Genomic DNA, 13,731 nt, shown 5'->3' with positions numbered 1-13,731 from the left:
GACCTGTCAGTTCCATAGAGACTGGAAAACACCTCACACACATGAGCTGTGAGTGAGATTTGAGGCCAGAGCTCTTGAGCCCAAGGCTATTACACCAGCCACATGATTACTGACATTCACCTGTGTGGTGACCATCTGAACACCAAGCTCCAAGAGAGCAGATCCAGGTGCCTCATTGAGGAGTCAGGCCTTCTGGCCCTCTGAGCATGTCATTAGGGAGGCAATCCTGTTGTTCAGCTGTTTTCAGTCATAGCCAACTCTTCATTACCCACTTGGGTTTTTCTTTGAAAAGACATTGGAGTGGTTTGTCATTTTTTTCTCCAGTCCATTTTACAGACGAGGAAGCCAAGGCCAACAGGGTAAAGAGACTTGCCCAGGGTCACTCAGCTAGCAAGTGTCTGATGCCAGATCTGAACACAAGAAGATGAGTCTTTCTGACTGTAGGCTCCATATTCAATACACTGGAGCATTTGGTTGCCTGACCTAGTTTAGTGGCTAGAGGGCTGAACTTGGAATCAGAAAGACCTGGCTTCTAATCCTGCCTCAGACACTTACTATTTGTGTGACTCTGGGTAATTTATTTCTCCTCCCGAGACTCAGTTTCCCCATCTGTAAAATTAGCTGGATGGATGACATGACCTCTAAAGTCTCATTTCCAAATCTATGAACCTATGATTTGATGTCTTGGGGTGAGCCCTGGACTGATGTATACAGTGATCCAGGGCAGAATGACTCTCTGTGAATCCCTTTGGTGTTTATTCTAACAGCATTAATCATGGAGCATGGCATTGGCGTCAGTGAGGATCTTGTACACATTCCTGGAGATTTATTTTTTATTATCACTCAGCATTAATTAACAGGCCCATTATTCTAAAGTGTTACCAGACTTGGTATGTTAAAACGATTTACTTTGCAGACTACAAGTGTTGACATCTCATGTTTTATGTCAGAAAATGCGCAACCCAGAGCATGTGGAAATGGAGGTGGCATATGTGTGATGGGGTCAGACAAAGGCTGAGCCCAGGTCCAAGGGAGCCTGGGAGCCCTATAACCTTCAAGCCCAGCACACCTTAGGCAGCTCTGTCTGTTCACCAGGACCTGACACTGTGGATGGCCATGCTGGCTTTGTCTACCAGATGGGTTGGGGTGAAGATATTTGCTGAAGGAATAGTCAGAGCAGAGCTCTTTATTTACATCATTTTCAAGTTTCTGACTCATTACTCAGGGGGAGTAAGGAAAGTGGTTGTGAGATTTTGAAATAGAGAAAAAGCCAATGTGGGTAGGTCATCGGGTGAAGCCCTGATCGGGGTTGATGTTGTTGGCCAGAGCAATTTGTCCCAGGTAACCTCAAGGTGTTGCCATCTTTAGGATAATAATCACAATTTTTGAACTTGACCTATGATTTTATTGCTTTAGGAAAATCAATGATGAGGAAATTCCCTCTACTGATGCATGTTGGCCCCTACACCATCACTTCCAGTCTTAGAGGGTTGCTCAACTCTCTAAGTTCGGAAGCTAAGAGGTTAAGGCTTTGTTCAGGGTCCCCCAGCCAGGATATGTCACAGGCAGGACTTGAACCCAGGTATTATTGGCCCCAAGTCTGGCTTTCCATCTCCTACATCATGCTGCCTCTCAGGAGCATAATCAGCCTTCATATTTACAGTTCTGCCATTTATGCCATTGAATCATGGACACAAAAATTGGAAGCTGGAAGGAACTTGTGGGATTATGGGAGACAGCCTAGTATAATGGAGAGAGAACTGAACACAGAGTCTGAAGGCTGGAGTTCTAATCCCTCTCTGCCACTTGCTACCTCTGTGACCTTGAGCAAGGCTCTTAAGCTCTCTGAGCCTTAGTTTCTCCATATGTAAAGTGAGAGATTTGGACTGGATGACCATTTCCAGGTGTGTAATCTTACAGTCCTGGAGTCACAGAATCTCACAGCTCAGAGACCAGCTGATCTAACTCAGAACTGAATTGCAATCCCTGCTACCATAGCCCCAACACATGGTCATCTAGGCTCTACTTGAAGCCCTTTAGTGAATTAAAGTCTCTAGTCTATCCCTTCACTTTACAGATGAGGAAAATGGTGAATTCACCTCCATTCTAAACATGTGAATTAAGCACCCACTGTGTGTATGATACTTAGTATGACACTGGGGGCAGTGTAGAGTTTGGCCAAGACCCAGCATCTGCCTTTCACTGGGGACATCACATTCAAACATGGGACAAGAAGACACAGTATTACAGGATTAGTGTGGTATGTAGTGTGAGAGAGTGTTCTCAACTTTGTTTCTGCCAGGCTGATTTCAGTTTCCCAGTGTCTTTTTGCTGAGTAGTGAGTTTTATCTTGATGGTTGGAAGCCTTGGGATTATTGAATGCTATGCTGCTAAATACAGTTGTTTCTGGATCTTCTTTATCTCATCTGTCTTACTGACCAAATTACAAAAAAAAGATCAGTACCAAATAGTTATGATAACTACTGCTTTACAATCTAATGTGACATTTACTGTCTGGCTCCCTTCCTTCCCACATTTTTTCGTTATTTCCTTTGAGACTCTGGATTTCTGTCTCTCCATTTAAATTTTATTAAGTCATCCTTTGGTAGTTTGATTGGTATGGCACTGCATAAATAAATTAATTTGGGTAGCATTGTCATTTTTATTATATTGGCATAGTTCAACCCTGGGCATTTAATATTTCTTCAATTATTTGTCTGGCTTTATTTCTGAAGTGTTTTATAGTTGCATTTAAATAAGTTCTGTGTGTATCTTGATAGCTGGGATCCCAGATATTTTTTATATTTTGTAAGTATTTTGAATAGAATTTCTTTTTCTATTTCTTCCTGTAGGATTCATTGTTAATATATAGAAAGACTGTTGATTTGCATGGACTTCTTTTATAGTCTGCTACTTTACTTAATTTATTATTTCATTCATTCATTCATTTGTTTTTTGTTTTCTTTCTGGGATTAAGGTAAACCATCATGTCATCTGCAAAAGTTATAATTTTATTTTCTTTTTTGCCTTTGCTTATTCCTTAAATTTATTTTTCTTCTCTTCCTGTAATTGCTAATATGTCTAGAGCTATAGAAAATAATTGGGGTGACAGTAAGTATCCTTGCTTTACCCTTGATCTTATGGAAAGACTATAAATTTCTTCATTATAGATGTTAGCTCTTCATTTTGGATATATACTACTCACCATACTAATTTTATTCCCATATTTTAAAAATGGTTTCTAACATAAATTAACATTTCCCCTCCAAAACTTTTCTATCATCTTTTGCTATAATGCATCAGTTCTTAAAGGTTGGTCCAAGGACCCTTGGGGATCCCCAAAACCCTTTTAAGGGGTTCTCAAAGTCAAAACTATTTTCATAATACTAAGATGTTATGTCTATTAAAATATTCTGCCCTTTTCCAACTACACATTTATATGAGGCCAGACCTTCTTTATATACTTCAATCAAAACAATTTATTGCAATACACTGAATGCAGAAGTAATTATGAGAAACCAACTATCTTCCACTTAAACTTCTCACCATTTTTTGGAGAAAAATATGGTTGATTTTCATAAAATGTTATTGATATTAACATATAATGTGTCCTTTGAAATTAATTAATAAATATTTAAATTTTTATTATTTTAAGTTTCAAGTATGGTAAATATTGCTAGATATAACCTACTTAAACAAAAGCCATTTAAAGTCCACAATACTTTTCAAGAGGATAAGCAGGTCCTAAGACCAAAATACTGGAGAAATACTGATTTGAGTAGTAAGCATTTATTAAGCATTTACAATGTGCTAGGCACTGCTATTTTTATTGTTTTTGTTATGAATATTGTCTTTTCTGTTTATAGCTTTCCTAATGTTGAACTAATCATGCATTTCTGATATAAATTTAATCTAGTTTCAGTGTATAATATTTTCTGATATGATGTAGTAATTTTACTAATATTTTAAGCAATATTTTTGCATTGATATATGTGTGTGTGTGTGTGTTAGAGTTAGGGGTCTATAGTTTTCATTCTCTATTTTATCTCTCCCTAATGTAGGTATTAGGATTATATATGTTTCATAAAAAGGTTTGTAGAATTTTTTCTCTATTAATTTACTTATTTACAAATAATTCATGTAATATCAGAAATAATTTTTCTTTGAACACTTGGTTGATTTAACTTTTACAGCTGCTTTTTTTTCTTGGAATTTTCTTTGTGGTTATTAAATTTGTTTTTCTGAGGCCAAGTTATTTAAATTCTCTATTTCTTGTTCTGCTAAGATATGTTGCATTTCTTTAAATATTCATTGATTTAATTTAAGCTAAAAGTTTTATTAGCATATATTGTACAATATAGCCTCTAATATTGTGCGGTAGCTGGTGGCATAGTGTCTGGGGTGCTGGGTCTGGAGTCAGGGAAACCTAAATACAAATATGTTTTGTGCTAAGCACTTTGTGATTATTATCTCATTTGATATTCACAACAACTATAAGAGGTAGGTGATTTAATTATGCCACTTCAAATAAGATAATATCTGTAAAAATGCTAAGCACCATGCCTGGCACATAATAGACATTAATAAATCTTTTCTCTCTTACCTTTCCCTTCTCATAATTATAATTTTACTTTTCTCTTTACTCTTTACTCTCCTCTTTGTTTTTTAAATTACCTTTTGTTTTTCATTTTTAGTATTGTCAATGTCATTTCCATTTTAGAAATCAGATTACTTAATTCTTTATCTACTATATCGCCCCCTCCCAACCAGCAATTACCTTTACTTTTTTTTTTCAGTGCCTTCTTATATTTAATTTTTTCTTTTCTTGATGTTCAGATTTCTTGTTTTATGTTTGGCTGGAATTTGACTTGTTGCTTTTCTGTCTTTTTAGTTGCATACACAATTCCTTGATTTCTTTCCTTTCTTTATTTGTTGATAGAAATGTTTCCATATTTATCCTGAAAGTTTTGGCATGTTGTCTTATTGTTTTCATTTTCTTCAATGAAATATTTGATCATTTTTATGATTTGATCTTCAAATAGCCAATTTTTAAAAATTTAGTTATTTAATCTTTAAGTTTGAATCCTTTTTCATATGTTATTTTGTGACTATATATTTTTTGTTCTTTTGTGGTCAGAAAAGGAGATGTTAATTTTTTTAATGATTTTTTGCATTTATTTATTAGGTTTTTATAGCCTAGCACATGGTTAATTTTTGTAAAGGTGTCATGGACATTGGAGTAATATATATTTCCTCCTATAGTCTCATTTAGTAATCAATAGAGATATATCAATCTAACTTTTATACAATTATATTCAGCTCCTGACAACTTTTTTTCTTATTGTTTTGTTAGGTTTGTCTAGGTCTGAAAGGAATGCATTAAAATCTTAAACTATTATAGCTTTTTGGGGGGAGGGGTTCTATTTCTTCCTGTAATTCAATTAATTTTTCTTTCAAGTACTCAGATACTATGTAATATGGGGCTTATATACTAAGTGCTATTATTATTTTATTATCTAAAATGCCTTTAAACATAATTTCCCTGCTTATATCTTTTAATCATGTCTATTTTTGCCTTGTCTAATATGTGATTATTGTCCTCTATCTTCTGAATTCATTTAAAGAATAATAATTTCTGTTCCAGTCCCTCATTTCAACTTTGTACAAATCTTCATGTTTCAAGTGTTTTTCCTTATAAACCAAAAAAAAATCCAGTTTTGCTTTTTTAACCCATTCTGCTACTCTAATCCATTTTATAAGTGAATTTAATCCATTCACATTTAAATTTATGGGCATTGATTGTGTATTTGTATCCAAAATAATCCCTTATGCTTTCTCCTTCTTTCCCTCCTGCCTTTCTTAACAAAGGAGAAGGAAGTTGGGAAGGAATAAAAATCTAACCATCACTAATGATCCATAATTGAAGTTGTCTATTTCTACTACTATGTTCCTTTTCTATTTGCCAAAAATAATTCTATATTTCTGCTTCTTAAGCTTTCTTTCTCTACCCAGTTAAGTTTAATGTATATCCACACCAAATGATTGTGTTTATTCTTCTTCATCCTTTTCAGATAAGAGTTAAGTTATCAAAGCTATCTGGTATCAGTTAAAAAGAGAGAGACAGATCAGTGGAACAGACTAGTCAAGGGAGAAACAGAAACAATCACATTCAATAACCCAGTGCCTGATAAACTAGAAAATATAAATTACTTAGGAAAGACCTCCTTGTTTGATAAAATCTTCTGGGAAAATAGAAAGTAATATGGCAGAATTTAGACTTCGACTAACAGCTTACACCACACTCTATAATACACTTTAATGGATATGTGGCCTTAATATTAAAGATCATACTACCAAAAAAAAAAATGGAAGAGAAGCAGATCATATGCTTCTCACAGGTATGGATAGGAGATGCATTCTTGACTAAAAAAGGAATAGAGACAATTACAAAGATAAAATAAATGACAAGAAAAGCTTCTGAAAAATAATATTAATGTGCTTAGGAAAGGAAGGCAAGTGGTCAAATGGGAAAAATGTTTGTATCAAATTTCTCTGATAAGACTTTGGCATCCAAGATATATAAATGATTAACATAATATATCTACACACATACACACATGTATACATATATCTATATCCATATATGTATATACACATATACATTTATATATGTTTATGTGTGTATTTTTGTTCAGTCATTTTTCAGTCATGTATGACTTTTTTGCATTTTTTATTTTTATTTTTTATAACAGTATTTTATTATTTTCCAGTAACATGTAGAGATAGTTTTCAATATTTGTTTTTGTAAGATTTCTAGTTTAAAATTTTTCTCCCTCCCTCCCCCTCCCCAAGACAGCAAGCAATCTGATATAGATTACATATGTACAATCACATTAAACGTATTTCTACATTAGTCATGCTGTGAAAGAAGAATTAGAGCAAAAAAGAAAAACAAAAAAGTAGAAATAGTATAGTTCAATCTGCATCTAGATTCCATAGTTGTTTTTTTTTTTTCTGGATGTGGAGAGCATTTTCCATCATGAGTCCTTTGGAACTATCTTATACCATTGTATTGCTGAGAAGAATCAAGTCTATGACAGTTGATCAACACAGTGTTGTTGATACTGTATATGCTGTTCTCCTGGTTCTGCTCATCTCACTCAGTATCAGTTCATGTCAGTCCTTCCAGGTTTCTCTGAAATCTGCCTGCTCGTCATTTCTTATATCTGATTGGAATGATGCCACCTACTGGAGACTTGCTGTGGGAAAGCTCCACAATGAGGAAAATGCCTCAGAGGGCAAGGCCATTTGGCTTTTCCTTGGCGTCAGGAAATGACGTTTGCTTATGGGTGCTGCCTATCAAGGCTACCAGCCAATCAACTTGAGGAGCCTTCTATTTTCTGGGAGGAAACAGGAAGGAGGAAAGAGAGCCTGTGCAGAGAGCTCTCGCTCTTTTTGGGTTCCTGACTTGATGGTGATGGTGTCGGCAGAGGACTTCACAGGAAATTTGAGGAAAGATAGGAATGCCAGGCTGTTGGAATTCTGTTCTCAATCTTTTTCTTTCTATTTTTCAATAAACCCTTAAAAACTTAAACTCATTTTATCAGTGATTTTAGTCAGTTTCCCCCAAAACCGGGGGAACAGATTAGAATCTACATTTAAAATCTTAAATTACACAAATGGTTGGATCAGTTCACAGCTCCACCAACAAGGCATTAGTGTTCCAATTTTTCCACAGCTTCTCCAACATATATTATTTTCCTTTTTTGTCATATTAACCAATCTGATAGGTAAGAGGTAGTACCTCAGAGTTGTTTTAATGTGCATCTCTCTAATCAATGGTGATTTAGAACATATTTTCATATGGCCATAGATAACTTTGATTTCTTCATCAGAAAACTGTCTGTTCCATGTATGACTCTTTATGATGCTATGAGGGGTTTTCTTGGCAAGGACACTGCAGTGGTTTGCAATTTACTTCTCCAGCTCATTTTACAAAAGAGGAAACTGAGGAAAATAGGGTTAAATGACTTGCCCAGGGTCACATGGCCAGAATTGAACTCAGGTTTTCATGACTTCAGTCCCAGGTCTCTGTCCATCTATCTGTGTCTCCTACATGAATGAAGTAAAGAGGGTACACCTTGTGTCCTTGGTAGAAATGACTAGATCATCCACAGATGCATCCTCCAGTCCAGGTGAGCCAATGTCCTGTGTCTCTGAGGACCTTCCTTTCAGGTAGGCCAGGTTAACTTAAAGGCAGCTGTTGGTGGGATGCTATCAGAGTGAGGGGCTGCACTCATGGATCTGACCAGATGAAGCCCCATTCATGGGGAATCACTCAGAGATCCCCATACTGATGGGGAAGATGCACACAGAGGAAATGAAAGGTGACTTTGAAGAAGCGGGCCCTGGCACACGGGGAGACAGAGGAAGCCTCCCGCAGAAGGGAGAATTGAAGATGAGTCTTGGAAGAAGCTAGAGGAGCTGAGAGTCAGAGGTGAGGAGGGGCACCCGGGGGTGGCCAGGGCAGACACTGAGAGAAGGGAGGGTGAGGGAAGAGCTGACTCCTCCTGACATCTCCAAGTCCCCCAGAGAGAAGACTCCTACGATCCAGCCTCCCTGGCCTGCTTTGCCCCAGTCCTCTCCGCCCCAACCACGGCTCCTGGAACCGCAGAATCTGCTTTGCCCATTGCCCCCTTGGAGATGATTAACAGCAGAGTCCTTGATCATGTTGGTGTACCCAGAGGCATCTTGGGTAGCCTCTGCCCTTCACATATGCTCTGTGGCCTGGGTCCTAGGTCTCCCCGAGTTCCAGGAGACGGTTGGGAGAGATCTGCTTAAGCTCCTTGGGCTGGCTGGGTCAGGCAGGCTCTGGTAGCAGAAGGATGGAAGCACCTTTGGGGTGCCACACTGTATGGGGCGGTCTGTCAGCATCCCGACAGGAGATGAGGGAGGAGCCTACTGTCAGCAGCACCGAAGATTCTTGTTTGGACAAAGTCAGCATCCTTCAGGCTTACCTGGTGTAGTCCAGAGCTAGAGATGGTGCTGCCTCCCCCTCCCCTTCCCCTCCCCCCAGCTCTTTGAAGTCAGGGACCCGTTCTGCCTTTCTTTGTATTCTTAGCCCTTAGCATGGCACTTGGTACACAGCAGGTGCTTAATAAATGCAGGCACCTGCCATCTCTGAGTGCTGCCCTCGTGGGCGAGGGAATTAGCAAATGCCTTCAGCCAGGGCCTGCTCCCTCCGGCTGTCTCCCTCAGCAGAGCCTCCCTCTACCCTGCCCGACGGAGGTAAAAGATGGGCTTCCTGCGAAGGGATTAGCCTGGATCCACTTGGTCCCTGAGGGCAGGATGGAAAGCAATGGGTAGAGAGGCAGGAAAGATCAGGTCGGTCCCAGAGTGGGTCCCCAAGTTTGCCTTGGGAGCGAGCGAGCAGGTCCCCTCCCCAGAGGCCACTTCTGAGGGTCCCGCAGAAGGGCTTTCTTGCTCTTGCCTGGTGTGGATTTGGTGCCTCCGCGCACCTTCCAGACTTTGTGCAAACTTGCCTTCCCATATGGGAAGGAGTGACTTCTGCTCTCGTCACTGAGCCCTCTGGGGCCCTAGTTTATCAGAAAAGGGGTCCCCTGATCACCCTGGGTGTGCCCCCATTTCCCCAGGGCCCGCCTGTCCTGCGTGGCTCTTGACCGTCCAGGTAGCTCAACATGCCTTCTGAGCTGTCCATCTCCCCAGCGCTGGCTCCGGGCCAAACCCCGGTCCTTCCCTTGGCTATCTCCAGGAATGCACACTCCCATCAGGACTTTCCCGAGAAATTGAGCTGGACAGAACATCAGCTGAACTTTGCCTCTACAACTGCTGACCTCCCGGTGACTCTCTGAGGGGCTCGGGGCCAGGCTTCCCTCTCCTCGGAGGGGAGCGGGGGGGGCTCCTGGGGCCTCGTCAGGTGTGTGTGGGAGAACAAGGACAAGCACAAGCCGAGGACTTGTTTCCACCCCACCTTCTCCTTTTGTTTCCCTGGATTTGATGAGTGATTTTGGGGAAGTGGCTGAAACCACAGACCCTCCTCTCGTGTTTGGGAATGGAGGGATTTCTTGCCATGCCTGCCCTGGAGGCCGATGGGATCGGAGGGAGGCAGGGAGTCCTGGGGTCCCCCTCCGGAGGCGGCGGAGGGGGTCGGGCTGAGTCTCATCAGACTCTGCTCAAGCCTGGCGCGTGGCCGGCAGCTTGATTAAAGTCACATTCCTTTATCCCAGTGACCGGTTCTCCATAATTGGTAAAGAAAAATGTGTAAGTGCTTCCTGCTGCCCATGGATGCACCGGTCTGCTTTCTCTGGCTGAGCGCCACGTGTCTGGGGGCAGGGAGGGGGAGGTGAGGCTCAGGGGCTACTTTCACCTCCAGGTTGGCCTGGATAGAAGCCTGGAGTGGCTCAACAGACAGCACACGAGGCCAGCGCCTGAATCAGAGGGTCTGCGGACTTGGGGGGTGGGGAAAGAGACCCATTGATGGCATTGCCGACCCTTGAAGCTTTGACCCAGATGGAAAATGTGCAACTCTGGGGGTCAGAGACCTGAGTTCTGATCCCAGTGCCCGTGTGACCTTGGGGAAATCACTTTATGACTTGGCCTCAGTTTCCCCATCTGCCAAATGAGGGGATTGATGGAGATGACCTCTGAACTCAGCTCTAAGCCTACGGGCTCAGAATCTTGGGGCACTGGGGGGAGCTGGAGACGGGGATCCTTATGAACACATCATCTCTGTCCTAAGGACTCCCACTGCCTGCCAGGGGAGAGCTCTCCAGGCTGAGCTCAGAGGATTCATCTCCATGTACCCTTTGCTCCTCCAGGTATGGGACCAGCTGTCCCCCATGCCTGGCATGCCCTCCCTCTTCCCCTCAGCCTTGCTCCCTTTAGGGACAATCTCAAACACCTTCCCCATCACTTTTTTGCTCCCCTAGTCATAAGCACATCTTTCCCCCCATAATATACCGTTCACTGATGCATCTCTGTGTTCTCTTCCCCTATCAGAACGCAATCTCCTTGAAGAAGGGAATATTTTCCTCCTGTCTTTGTGTGCCCAGCACCTGGCTCAGCATTGGACACATAGTAGGCACTTATTACACACTTCTGAAATGAAGGAATGAGCAGGACTTTTTCAGTCCCTGAAGATCCATGTTTTGATCTCTGTGGGTGACAAGCAGAGAGCAGAGAGATGGATGGATGGATGGATGGATGGACAGATGGGTGTCTCCTTGCTAGAGATCCCAGACCTGCCTGAGTCAAGCTTGTCCTCCAGAGTCTGCCTTTGACCTTTCCAGCTTTGGGGGGAGGGAGACTTCTGTCTGCTTCATTGGAATAGCCTCTGATGACCCAACATCACCTCCAGACCAGGAAGGGGATGGCTAAAGGAGGCTACTGACAAGGACACAAGTAAGGAGCCTATAATTATTGCCACAGGAATCACTCCAGGGGCAAGTTTTCAAAACACTTCACGTGCTCAGTCTCACTTGGTCCTCACAACAACCCCAGGGGAACATGGTGAATGTCTAAGATGGAGGTGTCAACCTCAAATAGAAAGGAGAGCCCCCAAACGGTACTTAATTCCCTATAGCTACATCCCGGCTTAGAAAATCACATTTAGCATCAGCTGTTTCACTGTATTTTCTATTTTAAAATTTATTTTGTTAGTTATTTTTACTTTTTAATTTGTTTTTATTTATTTTGTTAGTTATTTTTATTTTAAAATTTGTTTTTATTTTCATTAATTTTGTAAGTTATTTTCCAAACACATTTTAATCTTGTTTGGCCTACTGCAGGGAACATCATCAGCTGACTGTGGCCTGTGTATCACATGTTCGACACCTTTGGCCCAATGGGTACAAAGCAGGAGGAAAGGTCAATGTTTCCTGGGCCACCAGGGAACAGGCAGCTTCAGAGTTGGACCTTGAAGAATAGTTTCTCTCAGCTCCATTTTCCTGCTTTGTCTCAGAATCTTCCTTCTCTTCTTCTTTATCCCAATATTGTCTTTTGAACCTGTTTCCCACTCCCCCTGCCCTGACAAATTCATCATTTATATTTGCTCTTTCCTGCCTCATGGGTTTCAAGGTCTTTTGGTCATGGCAGCCTCCCTCTAGAAAACCCTAGAGAGGTAGTTCTTTTGGGTTTGCTGAGAGAGGCTCGGTCACCATTCCCTGCATTATCTGCGTCTCTGTTCCCTGTGTGCCATGTTTATTCTTCATTTCAGAGCAAAACCAGCAACAAAAACTTCCCAGCTGAAACCTTGTCATGTACAGGAGGCCCCTCCTGGTCTCTCTCCATTCCAGCGCCTTCTCTGTGGCGATTTTCTGATTTGTCCCATCTGTGTCTTGCTCAGATACAGTTGTTTGCTGTTAGACTATAAGCTTGTTGAGGGCGGAGGTCTGACCCCCAGTAAGTATTTTCAAAATGCTTGCTGCTTGACATGGGCCTGGATGTTTGGTTAATAAACATTTATTAGGCTCTAACTGTGCTCTATGCTAAGCCTGGGAAGGTAAATATGGACAAGAAAGAGACTCCCTGCCTTCAAGGAGCTTCCAGTCTAGTGGGGGAGGTAGGAGGTGTGAGGGGTGGGAAGGAAGGCTGGGGACGGATGAAGGCCATCTCAGAGGAGCACGGCCTTGGGGAGGTGAAGAGTGGCTGGCTGGGAGCCCCCTGGGAGGAGTTCTCCCATCAGAAGGTGCTGAGGGCACTGGTGAAGCATCCCAGGGTGAGGACGAGGGCTCCTGGAGCCGTGATGGAGATCGGCCCAAAGGTGCGCGGATGACAGGAGCTACTGGGAGGAAAAACTGAGGCTGGTCGGTAGCAAATTCATACAGATCTCTCCATTCTCAGCTTTTCATCTGCTCTGAGCAGAATGCCGGTCCTCTCCTTCCTGGATCCTCCCTTTCTTCCCATGAGTGTTAAGAAGTCCCTCTCCTTCTCTTCAGGCATGAAGGGCAGGGACAGCTGGGAAAGTGCCTGGAGTCAGGAGGAGGAGGAGGCTCTTGTTGGGGGGGCAGGAGGATTAGTCAGGAGGCCCGTGTCACTGGATCACTGTGTGTGCACATGCATGTGTGTGTGGCAGTGTTAGAGGAGAGAAAGGGGCACATTCAACAGATGTTACCATGGTTGAACTGAGAGGCCTTGGCACCAGCTTGGACTCGGGGAGTGACAGAGAGTGAGGAGCCCCGGTGCCCTCCATGACCGTCACAGGGAAGCTGTTTAGTGCCAGGTGTCTGCTGGGCTTCAGCTTGGAGGTGTCTGAGCTGCTAGGCTGGAGGTCAGCTCCCTGGTCCCAGGCCCTCCATCCCCTCCATGGGTGTCTCATCCATGCCCGTCTGTGTTCCTTTGGGCAGAGCCCAGGAGAAGCCCGGCTTGGGGTATTTGGTCTTGAGCGTGTGAGTGTGTGTTCTATTGTTGGCAGGTTCTTTGAATGCAGAGCCTTTTTGTTGGCCTTGTCCAGGCTGGCATCTCCTTAGTGATGTTGGCTCAGAACATCCGACACCTGGCCAGGCTTCGCTCAGTGCTTGGCACCAGGGCTGATGGCTAGGCTGTCTCTCTAGCTTTGGGTGATGGCCTGTAGGGGAACTGAGGAGCCGGGCAGAAAGAAACCTCAGGCAGAAGGAACTTGGGAAACAGAATAGAGGTGGGGTGAGGAAGAGACTGAGGATGGAGATGCTTGGCTCTCTGGGTATAGCAGCCCATAGGGTGATCGGGAGTCGG

The sequence above is a fragment of the Dromiciops gliroides genome, chromosome 2 (assembly GCF_019393635.1).
Source record: "Dromiciops gliroides isolate mDroGli1 chromosome 2, mDroGli1.pri, whole genome shotgun sequence".
NCBI lineage: Eukaryota > Metazoa > Chordata > Mammalia > Microbiotheria > Microbiotheriidae > Dromiciops > Dromiciops gliroides.
Note: the sequence above shows the minus strand (reverse complement) of the source record.